This window comes from Leucoraja erinacea, chromosome 16 (genome assembly GCF_028641065.1).
Source record: "Leucoraja erinacea ecotype New England chromosome 16, Leri_hhj_1, whole genome shotgun sequence".
Lineage (NCBI taxonomy): Eukaryota > Metazoa > Chordata > Chondrichthyes > Rajiformes > Rajidae > Leucoraja > Leucoraja erinaceus.
Genome location: NC_073392.1, coordinates 16,058,867 through 16,082,730, shown reverse-complemented (window position 1 = coordinate 16,082,730; position 23,864 = coordinate 16,058,867). Strand labels below are relative to the sequence as shown.

General features: G+C 40.4%; 1 protein-coding gene across 1 annotated transcript in view; it reads right to left on the bottom strand.

Moving 5' to 3' along the window:
• The window catches only part of LOC129704543 (protein bassoon-like), a 304,297-nt gene that overhangs the window by 28,397 nt on the left and 252,036 nt on the right, over nt 1-23,864 (bottom strand). Inside the window, exon 13 of the mRNA XM_055647724.1 lies at nt 14,030-14,170. The gene's annotated coding sequence lies outside the window, so the exon portion shown is untranslated. The remainder of the gene's footprint in view (nt 1-14,029; nt 14,171-23,864) is intronic.

The window sequence follows — 23,864 nt, the reverse complement described above, 5'->3', positions numbered from 1 at the left end:
TACTAAATTTGGACATAAAACGTTCTTCCTTCCAAGAAAATGATACCAAGATAATCTAAATAAGAAAATAAGATAGCAGATTGTATCTCTAAATCAAACTATTATTCAAAACAAGTGAATACTCTTGATTTAACATTAAGTACAGAAGACGCAAGAAATTGGAATCATTGGCAGAGATAAAGTTTAGTTTGGAGATGCAGTGTGGAAACAGGCCCTTGGGCTCACTGAATCCACTCCAACCATCGATCACCTGTTCTTACTAATTCTGTTATCCTACTTTCACATCCGACACACTGGAGGCAATTGGCAGAAGCCAATTAACCTACGAACCTGCACATCTTTGGAATGTGGGAGGAAACCGGAGCCTCCATAGGAAACCCACATGGTCACAGGGAGAACGTGCAAACTCTGCATAGACAGCACCCCTAGTCAAGGTCGAACCCTAGTTTGTGGCATGTGAGGCAGTGGATCCACTTTGCCACCTAGTCAATTGCTATTTCTGCATTCAAGTGAAAGAAAGAGTGTGAATATATAGGCTCAAAGGTTATCCTCCTCTTTAAAACCAGCAATGGAATTTATATAAAATAACAATGTGGTTTCCCTAACTTAGTTAAGCCTCTGCTGTTTGAGGCATAACAAAGTGAGGAAATGCAATTACTGATCAAATTTTACCATGATTATATTTTCTCACTGCTGTTTGCTGGGGTTGTTTGCTACATACCGATGAGAGATTACTTCTTATTTTATTAGTGACGCTCATTGGTCATGATATTATTAAATGGATTCCCCTGAGAAAAAGCAATATATTTTGTGAAAACTTTAAAAAACTTGAATTAAGCAGGGATTCCAAACCAATTTTGACTCGAAATGTCACCTATTCCTTTTCTCCAGAGATGCTGTCTGACCCGCTGAGTTACTCCAGCTTTGTATGTCTATCTTCAATGTATTTTTTACCTATTAAATTTATATGCTGACAAAGCCGTTCCTCGATAAGTTAGTAAGTGGACTACGATAAACGCTAGGATCGCTGATGAATGATCTTCCACCTGAAACAACTCAATTTCTCCTTTAGCTGATCCTGTTTGACCTGCTGAATGTTTCCAGCTTTTTTCCCTTTTCTGTATCAAATTCCCAGCATCTGCAATTTCAAGATGCTTAAAGTGGCCTGAGTATCTATGGGAAGAGGTAAAATAGCTGGATCTTTCTGTCCTATAACCTCTCTCGAAGCCCACACAAAAACTGACATCCAAACTTGGATTAGGATAAGATTATGCTCAGCTATGTACCTTTACTGTGACTCGATGACCAACATTAATGAGTAGGCACGCAGGTTTCATATTTCTTTGAACTAAAATATCTATTTATATTATTCCTGTAAACGTTGCAGTGAGTGTTAAAAAACAAAAACATGATACAGAGTTGAGTAAAGAGATGAATGGTTAAATCACCAAAAAGCTTGATTAAAGTATAGGTCATGAGGAGGAAAGAGTAGGAGAGAAATCCAAAATACAAATCTTAGGCAGCTAAAGGAATGGTGCAATTATCATATTTGGTATTGCTCAAAAAAACAAATTGGAGCATAAATATCTTGGAGTTCTAGGCTGGAGCAGTTTAGAGGTGGAAAGGTGCTAGACCTGGGAGAAATTTTAAAATTTAAAGTATAATGTTTAAAATTGATAGTTAAACATGAACTCATATAATATTTTAAACTCTTTTTTCACATTCCAGACTCCAAAAAACACTAAAGGTACACAGCCCTTCTATGGAGAGCAATTATTTCTACTCAGACTTGTGATTAATTCCCCACACACTTGGCCTTTGAGCATGGAGTTATAAAACAAAAACTCAACTCATTAATGTTAAATACAGATTTAGAGAAAATATAATAGTACATTGCAACATTTGAATGAACCAGATAAGCCCCAAAATCTGATTTAAAACATTGTGGGAGAGAGATTTGTTTTCATGACATTGAATGTACACCAGCATCGATTCATGGCGGAGTCTGCCCCCAGTCTGTTAGACCCTATGGCGAAAGGAATTTGATTCAGATTAAGATGTACACTTATAAAAAGAATGTGCTACAAGGACAAACTAAACACAACTGAATGAGAAAAGTAATAACAACAGATGAAAGGCAGAAAAAAAAAACAATAGGTTGTGGGTTGCAGAAATGTCACAAAGTAAGTATGAAAAAATGTTTAGTATGAGTAGTTCAATTGAATGAGAATTTAAAAAAGAACAAAAAAGGAGGCAGGGTATGTGGGTGGGAAGCATTACATCTGAAATGTGGTAATCATATGAAAAATAAAGGAGATAATTTATTTTTGAATTCTTCAGGTACAAAATATATATGAAGAAATAGGCTCAACATTGGTAAGAAGAGATGTATGTGCATGTGTTAAAACGATGGTAGACATGAATACGTCTAATTTCAATGTTCAGTATTTATGCAATCCATTCCGAACTGAAAATCAGTCACACTGTCCCCGGCCAACAATTGGTCCATTAGGGAACCACCCTGCTTGAAGTCATCTGTTACCGCCCCGATTAGTCCTGGCCCTTTCTTGCTTCCAGTTCTCTTCTTCTCTTCCCCCTCCCTGCCCTCCCACAATCTGTCTGAAGAAGGGTCCCCACCCAATACGTTACCTGTCCACATTCTCCAGAGATGCTGCCTGACCCGCTGAGTTTCTCCAGCATTTTGTCTATATCCATGAGAAAGAATAATGTTTTGTTCACTGATTCCTTAAAATAAAAAAAATAGGAAATACGAAAGCTTGGCTTGCTCAATCCTTTCGGACAAAATTTATTTAAATGAAAGTCAAATCTTCCTGCAGAAAACCAGGCTCCGTAGATAACATCCACGTCAAAAGGTTGGATGTTTAAATTGAGTGCATGATCTCTAAGAGAAGGTAAACGGTGCTATGACTCGTCTAAAAAAACCAACTAATTCCAGCTTCATTTTTTCAGTCTTGTTTAATATATTACTGTGGATTTCATTGAAGTATTTAATGTTATTAGTGGAAAGGTTGGCTGGGTCTTATTACATTGCTAAAGCTGGCAGTTAAGAGTATGATTCTTGGTATCGTCTCCAAAACTATGACACCTTGTGATTTGATTTTTAAATCATAAATGAGGCAGTGCAGGTAATAGTAGACACAATGTTCATTTTTACCAGGGCAATTTGAAAACTTCATTTCAATTAAATACTTCGAGAATAAAAAGCAGTGGTGGTTGTTGTGCCCAAATGTAACAAAATACATCTTTGCACAGAGTGGTCGAATATTAATTGCCCTCTGAAAAGGTCTTGTGATTCACTTAATCCAGGGGTCAATTAGGGATGGAGGATAAATGCTGGATTACCAGTATTGTACACATCCCATGAATATGAAAAGTCAGCAGAGTACAAAACTGACCTGAAATGTTCATGCTATGTTTAACTTTGTTCAATGAAGAACTAATTTTTCATTGGTACATCTTACTTTTAATATCAATTTGCACTCTTTAAAATTATAGCAGCCTTTCACATGGAACCTTATCAAGATGGTTGAATTTAATTCTTTGTCATACTACTCTGCAGTGCTTAACTAAGGTGTCATTTCCTCGAAGAGAGTACTTATTCTTACTGAATCAGTGGCTCAAAATTTGTAGTCACTGGCATAGCAACTGTGACGTCACTGACCTCCATGAAAACGCCCACAAAGATCTAGCGATTTCTTTGATCAGAACTTTTCTGGTGAATGGTTCGGATAGGGAGCACAGACAACCAGTAGCTTTGATGTCATCAAGCTGGCTGCTATATAATCAATTACATGAAATAAATCAGCCTACCTGAAGTGACAGTAAACCAATGATTTGTTTTAAACATATAGGTATTAAATAAAGACTGACATATGGTAATACTGTAAATTTTATTAAATTGTTATTTTACTATTTTGAGATTAAGGTAAATAAATTATAAGGAATTAATATAAATTAGTTTATTAGAGCTAGATAATTTGCTCAGCAGCGCCAATAGGTAGCTAGCAACTGGTCATTGACATAATTGCATAAGGATTTCAGGATGTTTCACAGTGGGACCCAGTTCACAAATAGCTTAAATTCTCTTTTGCTCAAATTCATTTCCTTTGAATGAGGAGATACTGCAAAAAAACAAACCAGGCTCTGAAACACTGACAGTGCCTTTGGTCACTACACTGAGTGATGCATGCAAGGAGTTTCACTGATAGGAATACTGATACTTCTGCATTATTACCACCACAAAATCACATTAAATGTATTGATTCTTTTAGAATTTTCCCAGTCATATATATTGTGGAATCTACTCTTTGGCCCTTATTTATATAAGTAAGTATAAGTATAAGTATCCTTAATTGCCATTCAGACCTTTTGGTCTGAACAAAATGTTCGTGCCTTGCAGTCACACATAGAATAAAATAACAAAAACACACAATAAACACGAATTTAACATCCACCACAGTGAGTCCACCAGGCACCTCTTCACTGTGATGGAAGACAAAAGTCGTAAAGCCCTTGTCTCTTCCCTCCTTGTTCTCCCTCTGCGTTGAGGCGATCCAGGCTTCCGATGTTGTGACCCCACCGGATGATGGTAAGTAAGTCAGTCCCGCGGCTGAATCCGAGCTCCACCAACGGGCCGGTTCAAACTCCGCAGCCCGGAGCGGTCGAAGCTGCCGCCCTCCAGTCCAGCGGACGAAGCTGTTTTTGCGGGAGCTCCGGAAAAACAGGTCACCAACCTGTGACCTGCGATCTCCCGACGATGTCGTCCACTGGGCCCACAGGCCGAGCTGGGCGGAGCTCCAACACTGGCGATCCCCGGCAAAGAATCCCAGGACTCGCATGTTAAAGTCAGCGCTGCCCACGGCTGGAAGCTCCGCAGACCACAGCTCCACGGTGTTAAAGTCAGCAGGCCCAACACTCCGGAGCTCTAACACGGCGATCCCCGGTAAGGCATCGCCTGCTCTACGGTGGTAATTTAGTGCTGCGCCACTGGTGAAGCTCTGGCCGGTCTCCGGCAGGAAAGGCCGCGCCAATCCAGATGGTAGGCCGCGAGGGGGGGGTGAAGATGCAGCTTGGAGAAAAGACGCATCCTCGACCAGAGAGTGACTGGGACACGGTTTCCCCTCTTTCACCCCCATCCCCCACATAAAAAAAGATTAAAAGACATCCAAAAACATACTTTTTGACAGACTAAAAATAACAAAAAGGGTGAAAGGACGGACAGCTGCTGGCGAGGCTGCCAAACTCGATGGCGCCACTACTCGCCATCATTAGATGTGCAGCTCAGCTCACAAGATGTCTGTGTGCTGTTTGATAATTTTGTATTTGGTTCCTTTAGTTTTACATTGTAAGATAGGTAATCTATCTGCAATAACATCTCCATTACTTATTAGCGATGCATCCTGCACCTTCTTTTCAAATTCTTTCTGACTGCTTCATCTTCCCAAAAAGAGGATAAGATGCTCTACATCAGCATGTAACTTTCAACTAACTTTGTGAATCATGATCCCAAATAACTTTGGTTTACAAACACAATTTAAAACTGTCCCTTTTTTCTCAGCACTTCTCTTTGATAACATCTTTGACATAACTTGATAATTTTCCTTTTAGGTTCTGCTCCAACATATGTATTTTAATGTCTAGCCACATGTTTCTGTTCAAAACATCAACGTGCTAAGACACTTCAATTGCCATTTTTGCAAGCATATACTGAATTTTACATCTTTTTAAACTTTTAATTGCTCTACATGTTTCGACATTTTCTCACACAAGTTTCTGACAAGTTTAGATTTCAAATTTTTTTTTTGCCATACGCTTAATTAATAAACAGAGCGTGTTCATGATAAATTGGTGTGAAATTCTCCAAACTACAATTGTTACTCCAGGCAAATATGGTGTAATCAGATGTGGTACATGGATTAGGAGTTCTAGATTATTACCTTGATCTGTGTTGAGCTCACTTATGTCAACATGGGAAATGCATTTTATTTATAGTCAAATTGCCCTCACCCATTCTGTTGCATACGTAGGGATGAAACTAGACTTCAATGTGACAGATACATCACTTCCATACATATGCACACTATGCATGTACTTTATCATCTTACTGACAACTTGTTGTTTTGCAACGCAGATGATAGGCTTTTAACCATCTTTAATGATTCACTGGTCTTGGGTTGAGCATTAGTCAGGAAGTGTTGAAATGTGAACAGCTGCTTCACAAAGGGAACAACATTACTCACCAAAGAACACCAGAAATGGGGAGGGTGTGTTGGGGTTCTCTCTTCTTAACACAGTTGCTATTCCATCCTGTGTTTTCTCCTAAAACACCTAACCTGGGCTGAGGTACAGTTCCAATGGTAGTGGTCATCTTGTGTAGTATGTATCAACAGTACAATCCAAATTATAATTGTATATTTACTCTTAACTGTTCTGTCAATCATCTGAGGCACCTTTTCAAATACTGTATAGCTGTACAAAGTACAAATGCACAACACATTAATTATTGCTTGTTCAGAATTTCAAACTGGTTCAGTGAATTTGTTGAACTTGACCTGCCTTGTGTGAGCTGATTTACTGTTGCTATGCTTTTCAGCTACTTTCTTTTCCCAATATTTATCCAGTCAACATCTCTTAATACAAAGTAAACAAGTGTAGATACGCAAAGCGTTGCAGTAACTCAGCAGGTCAGGCAGCATCTCTGGAGAACACAGATAGGTGATTTTTCATGTCGGGTGCTGTCTGTGTGGAGTTTGAACGTTCTTCTTGAGACCGCATGGGTTTTCTCCGGTTTCCTCCCACATCCCAAAGATGTGCAAGTTAGCAGGCTAATTGGCTTCTGTAAGGTTTGCAGGTTAATTGACGTGTGTAGGAATGAACTAATGTATGGGTGATTTCTGGTCAATGTGGACACTTTAAGCCGAAGGGCCTGTTTCCACGCTGTATTTCTGAACTAAACTGAAACTGATGAGATTGTTTTAGGCGATTGTCAAAATTACCCTTTTTTTAATTTTAAGTGTTTACATTTTTTCTCACATTTTCTAAGAACTCAATTGGTGTTGAATTCTGATTCACGCTCCATCTAAATTCACCCATTTCTCAACCCCCTGGTCTGACTAGTTATGGAGATACACCATCTGTTCCACTGTTCACCCATGTCAGAAGTCTTGTTCCCTTCTCTGTGCAGTCATCAGTTTGTATTTTCAGCAGTTTTCTGTGGAAAATAATTAAAACCAAATGTACAGAATAAGCCGAACACTGGATGTCATGAAATGCTCTGGTTCAGCTAAATCTGGTCCACTATTTCTATATGTGTAGGAAAGAACTGCAGATGCTGGTTTAAATCACAAAAATTTAAAGACACAAAATGCTGGACCCAAAACGTCACCCATTCTTCCATTAATTCTATAGCCAATAGTTAGTGTTCTATCAAATGAAAATACAGGGCCTGTCCCACTTACGTGTCCTTGGCATGCAAGTTACGCAACCTCGTGGTCGTGTTGAGCCGCGACGGTCCCGTGAAGGTCGCAAGCGATTTCATGCGTACGCACAGCCGTCTGGAGCACGTGACGTCATTTGAAGACGGACACACAGCTGGAGTAACTTCAGTCTGAAAAGAAGGGTCTTGACCCGAAACGTGACCCATTGCTTCCCTCCAGAGATGCTGCCGGTCCCGCTGAGTCACTCCTGCATTTTGTGTCCATCTTCAATTTTCTTGGCCCCACTTTGGGAGTAAAAGTGGGGGTGGATCCGGACCGCAACGACCGTGAGCCCCAGGCTTCTGCTGCTGTTAGAGATGAGACGTTGCGTCGCGCCAGGGTCTTGGGCCTGTCCCACTTTGGCAGTCAGTTACACGACAGGCCGTTGGCTCGCGAAGATTTTGTTCGCTACAAAAATTTCAGAGCCCCGCGCGATGTCGCGCACAACTACATACCCCGGGGTTGCGTAATTTGCGTGCCAAGGACACGTAAGTGGGACAGGCACTTAAGTTGTCCTTTCCATATTATCTGACACAATCTGTGGTTTAAGGATATTTTAATTCTTCGACTTTAACAGATGATGAGCACTGCTGTGCAATTCTGTTATTTCAGCCTTGATCTTGGATGGAATAAATGTACACCATTGTTACTATGTAGTATGACCAGCTGTACTCTGCATGCTGTCAGATATTTTCTGTGTATTACTACAAAATTTACCAAAATAAACAGGCACTTATTTAAAAAGAGTTCATTCCATTGGCTGAGTAGGTATGTATGGAACACAGAGTATACTTCAATAGAAGCCTTGTGATTAGTTGCTAGGCAAACCTCAGGTGGAAGAAAAATAAATGTGTTTCCACTATGACAAGGTCAAAGTCAGGGTGATTCTCAATGAAAAGCCTTATTTCAGGCTGCTGTTGAGCTGTGCCACATTTTTCTACGTACTGTTGCTTTGCGTTAGGCAAGTACAGCTGTACTGGAAAAGTACAGTTTCGATCATTGGAGCTTGCAATTGGGCCTATAAGGGACATTTGGCTGCAATACAAAACTCTCACATCCTGCTCTTCAGAAGGGACTCCTCCTTTCTTTTTCAGATATCTTTCTCCTGTTTTTCAGTCAGTTCTGATTGATAAACATGAAACAACTTGCCTTTATTCAATTTCTTCTGGCCACTTCAAGAAAAAGGTGGTTTTCTGTTAGGCAACAGCATTGTTGTGATTCAGACTTAAAGTAAAATCATTAAATGCTGGAGATACCAATCTGATAAAGTAATTGACCTGCGTGACGTGCAAATGACGCTCCAGCACTGTGTGTTCGATGGAAGTTGCCAGCATCTGCAGTTGCCTGTCAGCATTATGCCCTTCATTACAAAGAGATTAAAGTTTAAGATTCAAGAGGGATTGTTGCAATTGTACATGGCGTTACTGAACCCATACTATACATTCATAGGATGATTGGGCTGTTCTATCAAGGTAGGCTAGACAGTTTGTATCTGTATTTCTTGGAGTTTAGAAGAATTAGGGGTAACTTTATTCAAATATACCAGATCCCAAAGGGAGCGGCAGAGTAGATAAAGGGATGTTACCACAAAATAAGAGACCGGTCATTTAGAACTTAAATTGCATAGAAATTTCTTTCGGGAGAGGGAAGTGAATATTTGAAAAATTCTGCAGCCTATGGTAGTGCAGGTCGATTATTAGATTATTTAAAGTGGAGATAGATAAATATTTGAAAGATTGAGGAAATTAGGGTAATGGGGGAACTGGCACAAGAGAGGATTTAAGGCCAGTGTGAGATCAACAATGATCATACTGATTGGTGGGCCAGGCAGGAGCCTAGTGGGCTATATCTGCTTCTGATTTCTGTATTATTGTAATTTGATTATAATATAGAAATGTTTTAACACACAAAGAATCACACAATTTTACAACCGACTATTCGGCACATGAGGGACAATCAACCTGCTGGAGGAACTCAGTGGGCCGAGCAGCACTTTGGGGCGGGGTGGGGGAAAGAATAGGTTTGGTTCATGATTTTTCTCCATTTGTCCAATCTAAGTGATTCTCTATAGGACCGTAGCTATCTACTTTATCAAAGCAACATTCTCTGAAACTATATACATTCATTTCTTCAACAATATCCAGTTAGATTTTAAAGGATAATGGCATATTTGTGCTTATTTCTGGGTTACCATAATTACCAGTTATGTTGGTACTGAAATGTCAAAAATGTCCTGGAAACTCTAACAGTTTTGAATTCACTTTTCTCTTTTCATGTAATGATCAAGTGCTTCAAATTAATACTTTATACACTTTATATGAGGAAAGGAATCAATATTCATGGCTGTTTCATTTGTAATTAATAGAGACATAAAGTAAGAGATTAAACTCCTGAAATAAACCTATAATGAATTCTGGTAATAAAGGAACAGTGTAAGTGGGGCAGCTGAATAACTACTTCGGCTGAAGGTAGGGATACAGCTCTATCTTTCTCTTAAATTAGTCACTGAACAACGATGTATCTAGGTTTTCATGAACAGCTAATAATGGTCTATTAATTTAATACCAAAATCTAGCTTTTACCTCGCTGACGTCAATAAAGGTTGTGACAGCTGCTTCAAGCACCTTTTATTATTTATTTTCTAAGCAAGTTTTGATTTAGTTAGTTTCTTTTATTCCACAATCTCCTGTGCAATTTCCACTGAGGGTTGAACTTTCCTTTAGGCTATTACTGATGAGGCTCTTGTTGGAAACTATGTCAGAGTGACTTATGATGTTCTTCCTCGAGAATTCCTTCTTGACCTATGCAGAGTGTCAATCATCTACTCGGTATTCATGTGGTGGAGGCTCTGTGCAACAAATCATAAAGCAGCAACTTAGAGTTCCTCCATTTCCATGAGTTATGTGATAAATGGAAGATGACTGTTATGGAAGTAAAATGGAACACAATGCTTTGCAATGCCACATCATGTACTTGCTGGTCAGGCGTAGCACATTTAAAAAATGCAGAGTTGAGACGTCATCTTAGAACATTTCTGTGCCCCAAACTCTCAGCACAGACTGCAACATTGAGTGTGTGCTATTTTCATATTTCTTACAAAATCCATTATGTGGCCTTAATGAAGAATGTAGTTCAGTACCAATCCATTAGATTTAATTTGGATCCTTGAGGAATGGTTTTGGATTAACCGTGGTCCATAGCTGGCAGAGCGTACTTTATCAAAATAACAAAGAGTTGGAAGAATTCAGCAAGCCAGGCAGCATCTTGGAAGGGAAATAGGCAGATGATGTTTTGGGTGGAATTCTTTTTTTGCTCAAGGTACCAGCACCCACAATCTCTCGTCTCTCCAGAGGGTACTTTATCTTTCAAAATATTATAGTTGTACAGATCTCATTTATTGTGTACTGTTTTACTGTAAAATGGTCACTAAACTGTCAATGTTACTTTATTGTCACAGGTACAGTGAAATTCTTTTTGCACAGTTCAGTAAACATCTCACTGTACATAGGCACTATCATATTTAAGTACAAAAATGTAAGAATAGTGGATTACACTGAAGCAATACATAAAAGTCACCACATTTCCGACACCATTTTGTGTGATTCAAGTCCAAAGTTGTTAACAATGTAGAGTCTTAAAATACTTTAATGAGAGTTGCTCTTCTGGAATAGATAGCTAATGAAAATGGTTTAAAGATTCCTTAGTGTACATATGTGAGTGGGGGAAGTTGATGAGAATATGGGGAGAATAAAAAAGAAATGTGATTAATGTAGTTCAGTGTAAAAAGGTGGTTGATGGTCAGTGTGGACTTGGTAGGCTGAAGGACCTGTTTCCATGCTTTATCTCTCTGAATTTAAGTCAGTGTGCCCTCACTGGTCTCCACCAAGAGGTAGAAGTGACATGTGATCATTCAGCTCGCACTTGGCATACACAAACATCTGCTCAATTGAATCAAAGTCTGCACAGCCATCACATAACATAATAGATGGAACAGGCAGGTTATTTTGGTGAAAGGACAAAAGAGGTGTAAAATGAAAGTGATGCCAGAAAGGTGCAGCAGTTTGATTGAAGTCTATGAAAACACAATTTCCTCCCACATCCCAAAGACGTGTGGAAGTTTAATTTGCTACTGAAAATTGCCCTAGTGTGTATATAAGTGATAGAATCTGTCGGGGTAGAGTGGGGGATGCTGTTGATCAAAATGTGGGGCAAATTATTTGAGACGTGTACGATTAGTGTGAAATGGGTTGTTGATGGTCAAGTGTAGAGGACATGTTTCCATGCTGTCTGACCATCACGCTCAATAGTATTTTCCATATATCATCTATGAGGGTAATGAATTATTTGTGATAATTCAAACTATTGCATACCCATTAGCCAAAGATCCAACGGAGCAATCAGACTTGCATGTAATTCTAATAATTGGAAGCCACAATTCTAACAAAGTTATTGAACATCAGGAGCTTTATGCTCTTGTAGTATTCTCTCATGTTTCCTCCTCCAATTATTTTTTCCTTTCCACTCAACCTGCCCTGAGCAGTTGAATTATATCAGATGCAAATTACAAAATCATTTACAAAATTCCTGAACCTGTAAAACCCCTGTCTCACAGTGCGAGTCCACCCACGAGTGATCCCGAGTTTAAAACAAATCAGACTCGTGGTAATCACGTAGAATTAACGTAGCGGGAACGTCGGAACTCGTAACGCTAACGGCAGGTGCTCGGGAAACATGTTAACTCGTGAAAATCTTTCAACATGATGAAAGATTTCCACAAGTCAAATTTACTCTTTAAGTAAAAGTTTTAAACTTTTAAACTCGTTGTAAGAACGTACATGCCCCATAGATGCCCCGTGAGTTTATCGTAGTGAATCGTGAGTCTACCGTGGGAACTCAGCGGGACAGGCAGCATCTCTGGAGAGAAGGAATGGGTGACGGGATGTCGTTTCCAAAATTCTGCTGCGTCTTTGTGTTACTCCAGCACTGTGTGTTCACTTTTTGTCAACCAGCATCTGACCTTTCTTGTGTATGACATTATTTGTATCCGTGGCAGTTGATTGTTGCTCCCTTCAGTTTCCCAGGAGGTTGGGACGGGACTGGAGTTGTGAGGGAAAGGTGGGGGGAGCAGGGGGGGGGGGGGGGGGGGGAGTGGTGGGGTTGGGGTGACTTAGTACGGGAGACAAGTGTAGGAGAGGTGTACTGACTGTGTGGGCGGACGTCACCAAAATACACTGCATCTTTAGAAAGGAAAAATACAAAACATGTCAATCCCACTGGATAGGCCTTAGTCATGGTCCTGTACAACACAGAAACAGGTCCTTCGGCCCAGCTTGGCCGTGCCGTCCAAGTTGGCGTCTTGGGATAGTCCTATTTGCCTGCATGTGGCCCATAGCCCTCTAAACCTTTCCCATCCATTTGTCTGTCGTTAATAACCTCAAGAAAATATTAAGTCCAAGTGAGCCTGCTTCAGTTTCCTGGGTCCAACTCAGAGAGAAGTTTCCACCCTTTCCAGGGTTAATCGCTCAACTGGTTATAATGCTCTTTGATTGGTGTGCTTTTAAATCCTAAGATAAATCTGTTGACACTATTTGACTTAATTATTGCAAACAGTATATAAATACCATTGATGAAATATCGGATTTTACAATGGGCCAACAATGCACATTTTTCAGAAAGTCAGAACAGTCATCTCCAATGGCACTTGATAATTAAGAACCAATGAAGAAATGTTGAATACATTCAAAACCATTAAATTCATTACCGTATCGAGGTTGCCTTTATCGTTATTGATCTAGAACACTATTGATGCAGTACAGAACTGCCACATTCATAGCTTGCTTGCAATTAGTCATAGAGATTGCTAGATACCAAAAATAGATAAGCATCCCTAATTACTATTGCCTGGTTAGATTATTTAACAGTAAAGCACTCAGACACAACCAGCCAATATAATTGTTGGAAACTTCCACTACAACATCTCAAAGTTACATAAGCATAAGTACTCATAGGAGTCCAAAACAGCATAATGGAAAAAATTATTGCATTAACAAAATAGATAATTATTTTTTCTTATCCATTTGGATCTTCATTTCAAACAAAACATTAGCAACCTCAGACCCTTGGGCCAGGTGCCATGCCAAATGCCATGGCATGTTTCTGCATTTGTTTTATCTGTTTCTCTCCTAATTATGTTCCATGAATCCACCAAACCAAGTAAATAACAGACAACTCTCACAAAAGAAACATTTACTTGGATTAAGCAGTGGGAAGAATTATTAAGCTTTTACTTCTTGTAGGAGAGCACAGCATCACCCAAAGTAAAGCAGTTCTTATCATGTTTATTTTGAATGCCAGGCAATTTTGAAACACATCCTCAATGGATGCAAATCCAAAAATATATATTTTTCCTTCATAATTACATTACAGTACAATAATTATTTTACGTGTCTAAGACTTTGCTGAGCAGTCTTGTCCTCCACAACCTTCCATGAACATTCTATATTTACAAAGAAAAACTATTATGGTGAGCCTACCTTGGCAAAGCTGTCAGATGCTGGGGTAATTTTTCCTGCAGTGCCGTGTTAAGACAGTGAGGTAATTCATTCTCTGCCCTCGCACGGAATCGTGGCTTCCTGTTGCTGTCTGGCCTTCAATACTGAAGATGTTCTGCAGTCCTGTTGAGATAAACACATCCAACTTTTTGAATTTAGTTCACTAAACTGCAGCACAACATCAAAATGAATCAAAGATCAAACTCTAATGTGAGAAGATAGAACAGGTGCACAGTATCCGGGTGAGATTGCTTATCACGAACAAGGCTGTGGACAAATGTCTGCAAATTGAACCGGGAAATATTATTTGAAACTTTCTGCTGCAAAAAATAATTCTAAGTTTCCAACCTCTCCACCCATCACTGTTGGAGCCGATGACTTGCTGCTTGGCTCTTTATCTTTAGTTTACATTCTGATTCCTGTCTATAGTATCTGGCTTCAAGGCCAAAGAACATTTCCCCAACACTTCATGTGATAATCTTCACTGTTTTTCTTCCAGTCTGACACCCAATAATGCCATTCCCATAATTATATAACTCAATCACTCAATAACCCCCATACCCCTGACACGGTATCTCAGACTTCTAATAAAGAATCTATCAATCTCTGCCTTAAAAATATCCCTTGACGGCCTCCACAGCCTTCTGTGGCAAAGAATTTCACTGATTCACCACCCTCTGACTAAAGAAATTCCCCCTCATCTCCTTCCTAAAGGAACGTCTTTTAATTCTGAGGCTATGACCTCTAGTCCTAGATTCTCCCACTAGTGGAAACATCCTCTCCACATCCACTCTATCCAAGCCTTTCACTATTCGGTAAGCTTCAATGAGGGTGCCCCTCATCCTTCTATTCCAGCGAGTCCAGGCCCAGTGCAAGGAGGAGCCATCTTGGGGAACGGCTGCTAACCAACAGCCGTCCATTTAAGTCACTTTTTTTTTTTGAAGTTTTAGTAAGTCCTGTCCTTTGTCTGTTGGAGAATGGACTTTTTAATGTGGGGGGAAGGGGGTAATTATACTTCTAGGTCCCTAGCTGGTCGGTGAGGCAGCTTTTTCTCCGGGCTGCCCCGTCGACCCGTCCTCGTGGCCTATCAGCAGGCGTGGAGCGCCCGTTTCCTGGCGGGGACCGCCCAGCACCTCGGCTTCGGTGGCGGCACAGCGCTGGAGCGCTATCGCGGAGCGGAGCGGGCGATGCCTTGCCTGGGTCGCCGCGCTGGATCGACGCGCTGGAGCTCCGGTGAGCTGTGACCGCCGTGATCATCTCCTCCGGGCTGTGGGTCTGCGGAACGGAACCGGTGGCGCCGACTTTAACATCGGGAGCCTGGGAGCTCCAACCCGGCACGGCCTTGTCGGCTTCGGAAGCCACGGTACCCAGATAGGAAGCGGCCGTTCCAGGTGGCCCAGCCGCTGAGAGGACTCTCCCGACGCCGGGGCAACAGCACCCGGCCAGAACGGCCAGGAACATCGGGCCTCCATAGAGGCAATAGCGGTGGCCTCAATAGGCCTGACTTTGGGTGAACTGTGATGGGGGACACTGGGCGTTGTGCCTTCCCCCACAGTGGTAACCATTGTGGGGGGATGATTTTTTTTTTTTTTTTGTGTAAGTAAACATGTTAGTCTGTGTCCAAGATTACTGTCGGAAGGGAGAGTGTACGCTGGCGCGGTTTGGCTGCTGCTGCTCTCTCTTCACATTGTGTTTTTGATTTTTTTGTCTTTGGATCGAATTCCGTTTTTAATTTGTGTATTGGTGATGTCTTTATTATTTATTTTATTCCAATTATATGTTTTATTATTCTTGTTAATCTCTGTAAGGTGTCCTTGAGACTTTTGAAAGGCGCCCACAAATAAAATTTATTGTTATTATTATTAGTGCCATCAAACGCTCATCATATGTTAACCCATTCATTCCTGGGCTCATTCTTGTAAACCTCTTCTGAGCCCTCTCCAGAACTAGACCATCCTTCCTCAGATATGGTGCCCAAAATTGCTCATAATACAATACAAAACCTTTCTTTTTAAAAAAAGCATATTTCACTGACCTATTGCATCCAATCGAAAATATTGTTAACAGTTTATTAATTCAGGTTCTACTTCTAGCTATGACAATGTTTTCCCCTTATGAGATTCTGACATTAATTCCAAATCTCTTTTCCTTCCTCTCTTACTCATCCTTCGAGGCTGAAAGAAAGTTCTGGATCAATGGTAATCCCAGGGCAATTTCTGATTGACTATATTCATCTGTAATCATCAATAGCAGGTCTGTCCTGTTGGTTGGATAGGAGGTTAGATCTTGGAGGTCGCTGGTAAGGTATGATTCACTGAGCAGAACTGTATTGGGTTGAATCTAAAATGATAACAATGGTACAGCACAGGAAAGGGACCTTCTGCCCACAATTTTGTGCGCCGAACATGCTGCCAAGTTAAACTGTTCCCATCTGCCTGTATATGATTCATATCCCCCTATTCCTTGCACTTCCATGTACCCATCTTAAACACCACTATCGTATCTGCCTCCACCACCATCCCTGACAATGCATTTCAGGCCCCCACCCGGACATCCCCATTAAACTTTGCCCCTCTCACCACTTCTCCCTCTAATGTTGGATATTTCCACATTGTCACTCCATCATATTGTTATAAGAATCTGTGGGAGCAGAACATATCTATCAAATGCAGTATCTGCTCTCGCATTTCTTCCCATTGTGTTTGATTCCTTCAACTAGATCTAATTCCTACGGAGTTTAGAAGAATGGAAGGTTTATTTCCAAATCATATTAAATTCTTTCAGAGCTTGACAGTATAGTTACAGGGATAACATTTTCCCTGGCTGTGGTATCAAGAAATAGGGCTCCTCAGCTCAAAAGGAGTTAGACATTTAGAAATGAAAGGAAAATAACTTCCTCGTCCAGAAATTTTAATTTCAGGAAAACTCTACCCAGTGGAAATGTGGAGGCTCAGTCACAGTGTACGTAAATCAAAGATTAATAGGTTTTAGGGTATTGAGGAAATCAAGGCATAGCTGGTTAATGAAAATTGCATTAATGTAAAAGATCATCCAATACCATATTGAAAGGCAGAACATGTACAAGGGGCTGAATGATTCTATATTTGGTGTCATTGTGCTACTTAACTAGTGTCTGGGACATCTGTGTTTTAATACAGATGTTTGTGAGGAATATTTTGCAAGATCAACTGGACTGGATGAGACTTTGTCTGTTCCCCTGGGGTTTGTCTGATTTTATTCTTACTCGGGTTCAATTCTATTGAAGGTGCTGCTGTGCCACTTTGGAGGGCAATTAAAAGTCAGGCATATTGTGTTAGTCTGAAATTACATACATGCCAGATTTCCTCCCATGAGGGACATTAGTGGACCAGATGGTTGTCTGACAGTTTCAGCATTAACCTTATTGAGGCAAGAGATTTGAATGTGCCTCTGGATTGCCAATCCAGGTGTCTGGAACATTTGTCCAGCAACTTCACCATTATACCATCAGTCACCCTTTTGTAGTCTGCCCTTTTATGTGGAAAACATGACTGCCAGTCTGAGTCCTCTCGGCTCCACACGAAGCAGAGTGAAAATGATCAGAAAATCAGTTTTAGAAATGTTGACAGAGGGATAACAATTGGTAAAATCCTGAAGGTTACTTCCCTGTGTTGCTCAGATTAGTTCCCATCTAAGAGAACACACTCAAACTCATATTAGCATCCACTCCAAATGCTGGTTCATATTAAAATCTATTTGAACTTTAAATACATACATTGAAGATTTACCAGAATAATTTCAAACAGTGACATTTCAAAAATAAATTATACAAACTACAATTTAACTGCCTGGAACAAAGTTAATGGTGATTTTTATTTTTTAAAGATAGGCTAGATAGTGAGAAACTGCTAGTCAGACAGTTTATGAAGAAGGATGATCTGAAAATCTGGGAACATATAGATCTTCTGCGTTTATGATGTTACTCCAAATCTTTCAGAAGCGTGGTAGGAAACTCCACGTAGAGTGTGATATAATTTTGGAATTCTTTTGCAAAGATGAATGGATGCTAGGCCAATTATTAATTTCAAATCTGAGACATAGTTTTTGGTAACAGAACGTTTTAAGTAATTTGGGGCAAAGACATATATAGCTTCTACCTCAGGAAATGTCGGAAAGGCCTTCTCTTGGCCTTGTGTTCCAGATTTCAACTGATCTACCATTGGTGGTAATGCCTTCAGTTACCAAGGCCCTGATCTCTGGAATTACATTCTTAAACCCATTTTCCCCTCTTTCCCAGAGCAAGATGTACCATACAACATATCCCTTTGCCTAAACTTTTCTGTTAATATCGTATTCTGTGGCCTGATTCCAAACCTTGTTTGTGAATGTAATCATGAAATTGCTCGATACAACAATGTCAGAAGCAGAATAGAAATATAGTTGTTGCTCTTATGGTAAGTAATGGGAGCAGGGTGCAATTTACACCAGGTTAGTGAAAATGGAACAGTAGAAGCATAATCAACCATAGACCATTGTTACCCACAATCAATTCTTTCTGAAGTTCTGCCAATTTATTTGTTTCCATAACCACAGTTGGAGCTGCGGATAGCAGACATCTGTGAACAAGCAAATCTGTTGCTTCATTGGCATGCTGCTGGGCTTATGAAATCATCATTGGCTGTTCCCCATTGATAATGATGTCAGAGCAAAATATAGTCTTTACAGCGGCATGTGATCAAAGGGCAAGGGGTTATTTTGGTTATTCATATCATTTTTAGTTTAAAAACCTCCAATCTTGGATAAGTTTTTACCTCCATATTTTTTTATTTATGGGATGTGGGGTTCACAGACAAGGTCAGCATTTTCTTCCCATCCATAAATGCCTTTTGGAAGAGCCTATGAGCTAATTTTATGAGATGCTGCAGACATTACAATTTGGGGGAGGGAGTTGATCTTATGAGGAGTGATCTTTAGAGGTGTATAAAATCTTGAGATGAATGGATTAGGTAAATGCACAGATTCACTTGCCCAGAGTAGGTGAATCGAGGACCAGAGGACATAGGTTTAAAGTGAAAGGGAAAATATTTAAGGGTATCTGAGGGGTACCTTTTTCACACAAAGGGTTGTGGATGTATTGAACAAGCTGCCAGAGGAGGTAGTTGAGGCAGAGACTATCCCAACATTTAAGCAGTCAGACAGGTACATGGATAGGCCAGGTTCGGAGGGATATGGACCAAATGCTGGCAGGTGGGACCAGTGTAGCTGGTACATATTGGCCAGTGTGGGCAAGTTGAGCTGTAGGGCCCATTTCCACACTATATCACTATGACTATATTTAGATGCAGAGATGATGAGGGAATATGTATTTCCAAAGTAGGATAGCGAGAGGCTTGGAGAGAACTCTGCTGGTGGTGATGCTCCAAGAATGTGTCGACTGTCCACATTAGCACCCTGGCAAAGTTGATTTTTACAATGTTGTGCTTGAGGCAATTCCACGATGTTCCGTAAAACTGGAAGAGAATGGCGGATTGACAAAAATAAGAATTCTTCTGCATTTTCTTGCTATTTGGGAAAGATGTGAGATCAGTCTTCTTTCCTTTCCTGATGTTAATAATTTGAGAATAAAAAAATGCAGCCACAAGCCTAAGTTTCCACATTGGTGTTCCAATGAACTGAATATACATTTGTTATAATCTATATATAATTAAAATTCTCATCTTGACACTTCCTGTCTGTGTTGTATATTGATTTTAGAAAAAACGCTGCCATATATCGCTATGATTTTGGCCATCTTACTGACAGTCCTCCACCGCTGAGCAGGCCCAGAGGATTTTTCCCATCGATGAAAGAAAAAAAAGTTATGAGTTTAAAAAAAAACAACTTGCGATCCTCTCGCCTGTCAATCACCGTGATGAAGGTAACGCCGTTTCCGGGGATGGGGGGGGCCAGACTATAAAACCCCTGATGCCTGGACGCGACACAGTCACTCTCCAAGATCGCGAGGGAGAGGCCACGACTCTCATTCTAAGCTGCGAATCAACTGAACTGTGAGTCTGCAATGTACTTGCAATATATGATTTGTTAGCCCTTAATGACAATGCCATGAGTTGTTTGGCCTGCTGCCCTGCCTGTGCTTGAAACTGCAATACTTTATTAGTTCCGACTGTGTTTGGTGGGAATAAATGCTTTATTATATCCGACTGTGTTTGGAAGGAATAAATGCTTTATTAGCGCCCCCCCCTGGTCTAGTAATCACGAAATCATACAGCCACATGATATCATACAAAAATGGAAGATAAATAAATTATTAAGACTCACTACAAAGTGCAGCTTTTAAAGAGAGAACACTGCAGTTGAGAGTTAAAACCAGCATTACAGCTCTGGTTTAATGATATAAGGCCAGAGAAGATGGAACAAATATCCATAGAATGTAGCCATATTAAATAATGAACCTGTTTGCCGATTAGTTAAACAGAGACTATGATGGTGTGTCTATAAAAACATTAACACTTGAATTCCATTTCTGGAATTAGAATATATATTTTTTAGAATATTCTATCACAGAACAATAGTATTAAAAGTACTCTGAAAGGGAATGCAATTTAAACTTAGTTTGCAAACAACACAAAGCTGGGTTAGCAGTGTGAACTGTGAGGAGGATACTATGAGAATGCAGGGTGACTTGGACAGGTTGGGTGAGTGGGCAGATGCATGGCAGATGCAGTTTATGTGGATAAATGTGAGGTTATCCACTTTGGTAGCAAAAACAGGAAGGCAAATTACTATCTAAATGGTGTCGTTGGGAAAAGGGGAAGTACAACAGGGTCTGGGGATCCTTGTTCATCAGTCAATGAAAGTAAGCATGCAGGTACAGCAGGCAGTGAAGAAAGCGAATGGCATAGAAAAGATAGGTGCAGGAGGAGGCCGGTCGGCCCTTCGAGCCAGCACCGCCATTCATTGTGATCATGGCTTTTTGTTGGCCTTTATAATGAGAGGAGTTGAGTATCCGACCAAAGAGGTCCTTCTGCATTTGTATAGGGCCCTAGTGAGATCACACCTGGAGTATTGTGTGCAGTTTTGGTCCCTTAATTTGAGGAAGGACATTCTTGTTATTGAGGGAGTGCAGTGTAGGTTTACAAGGTTAATTCCAGGGATGGCGGGGTTGTCATATGCTGAGAGAATGGAGCGTTTGGGATTGTATACCCTGGAGTTTAGAAGGATGAGAGGGTATCTTATTGAAACATATAAGACTATTAAAGGTTTGGACACGCTAGAGGCAGGAAACATGTTCCCAATGTTGAGGGAGTCCAGAACCAGGTGCCACAGTTTAAGAATAAGGGGTAAGCCATTTAGAACGGAGACGAGGAAACATTGTTTCCTCACAGAGAGTTGTGAGTCATTGTGGAATTCTCTGCCTCAGAGGGAGGTGGAGGCCGGTTCTCTGGATACTTTCAAGAGAGATAGATAGGGCTCTTAAAGATAGCGGAGTCAGGGGATATGGGGAGAAGGCAGAAACAGGGTACTATTTGGGGATGATTACATTGAATGGTTATGCTGGCTCGAAGGGCCGAATGGCCTACTCCTGCACCTAATGTCTATTGTCAAATGAAAAGCATCTGTTAAATATTCTACTTTGGATCAAGAATATTTTAATTGTATGATAGAGGAGCTTATGAAACATTGCCGAAAAAGTTGTTAGAATATGTTAATATAGAATAGAATAGTATCTTCAATATTTCCCATGCGATTTTTAAAGAAAATTGTGATGGCATTTTCAGTGATGCTCACAGCCCAAAAAGAGATGAGGCTGGGCGCACACTCACAGTCTAACTTCACGCCTTGGCCAGCAGATGGCTCTGTTGAGCTCCTCTCAAATATTTCAACAAACTTGATCCTCTGCAAAACTGCCCATCTGCATTCCATCTCCAATTCCATTTTCACTGTAAACTTTTGCTGATCCCGAAACTTAATTTCTCCAGCTTTCTTGCTGATGTCTAGCTCTAAACCTCTTTTACTCAATAAGCTGCAAGATGTTAGCTACAAAAACTCTGCCTGGCACTATTATACAATTCTAGATATATTTAATTACACAAGTTCTAATTTCCCCCTGTCAGAGCAGATTTGACCTTACAACCCTGGGTCAAACTCTACCTGATCATCCATTAACAACTACATTGCCCCCCAAGCTTGTCCCCATTCATAGTCAGATGCAATGGATCGTTATGTGTTGTAAGGAACTGCAGATGCTAGTTCACACCGAAGACAGAAACAATCTGGTCTGAAGAAGGGTTTTGACCCGAAACCTCACCTGTTCCTTCTCTCCAGAGATGCTGCCCGTCCAGCTGAGATACTCCAGCATTTGGTGTCTATCTACAATGGATCGCTATCCTCCATCGCACTAAATGTTAAATTTCATCCTCCGGTTAAATTTCAAATGGCTCAATGACCTCCGTCTCCATCTTTTTTTTCTAAGTGCTTTCATTCATGAGATATGGGTATCCATGGCAATGCAGACACTTACGATCCATCCCACATTGCCCCTAAGCTGAGGCAGCAGGTAGGAATCATGTACACTTAGTAGGTCTGGAATCACGTACATCACACCAGATTTCCTTTCCTGAAGGATGTCAATGGACAAAATGGACTTTTACAACAATCCAGTAGTTTCACATTCACTACGAATTAGACTAGGTTTATACAATTCTAGATATATTTAATTACACATGAATTTTAATATCCCCCTGTCAGGGCAGATTTGAACTTTCGACTCTTGGCTAAACTCCAACTCATCATCCATTTACAACCACAATACCACTGTGTCCCATTAGATTTGTATTGTTGACTGCTTATTGTGGCATCCATCTCATCCACCCATAGCATGAATTTTCTTTTCAAGGATGTTTCCTCTTTAAGAAAGGCAAGTCATCAGACTGCCACCTTGGGCCTAGCATGATCGTAATCATAGTATTTATAGAGTGTAAATGTATCCATGTATACCATTGAGTATGACTTTCAATGGACTACAGTATCAATTACTGCTGTTAGTTGAGAGTTGTTTACCATCCATAAGAAACGTTTGGTTACACTCTTTATTAAGATGGGTCTAGATAAGATCGGTTTAAGGTAAGGGGTGGGATGTCATAACGGGATCTGAATACTCATTACTCCCTTTCCCCCCTCCCCATTCCTATCCCTGAAATCACAACATGCCTCTTCTCTCCTTATCTCATCACCTTTTCAGTCTTTTCATCTCTGACCTTTGTCCTTCTAATACGAATCAACTCCCCCTCACCTGTATCCACCTCTCACTTGCCAGGCTTTGTCAAACACCTACCTCTCTTTAAGCTTTCTTCCTCCTACTGCAATCAGTCTGAAGTAAGGTCCCGACCTGAAACATCATCTATTCACGCTCTCCAGAGATGCTGTCTGACCTGCTCTAGCACTTTGTCTTTTTTTTCTATCAGCAAATGGCCAGATCACTCTACAGACAGCTAATAAAGCATAGATTATCATTTGATAAACATACATTGATCATTTGATGATAATTACACATTGACTGAATAGCAATTCCAGATTTCTTCTGTTTCATCCAATAAAAATAAAATGCTTGCAGGCAGTGCACATTATACAACAGAAACTGCAGAATGCCGTCACAGAATCAGGATACCCTCTGTGGTTAAATGAATCACAAAGCAATACAAAAACAAATGTGCATGAACTTTGGTGGACTGTTGTTACTTTTTGAACGGTCCTCCTGCGTCTGCAGCTTCACGAGAGGCAAAGGGAGAAAATTAACGCAATGAAAGTGTAAACAAAATTTTGGAGCATGCGCTGAAAA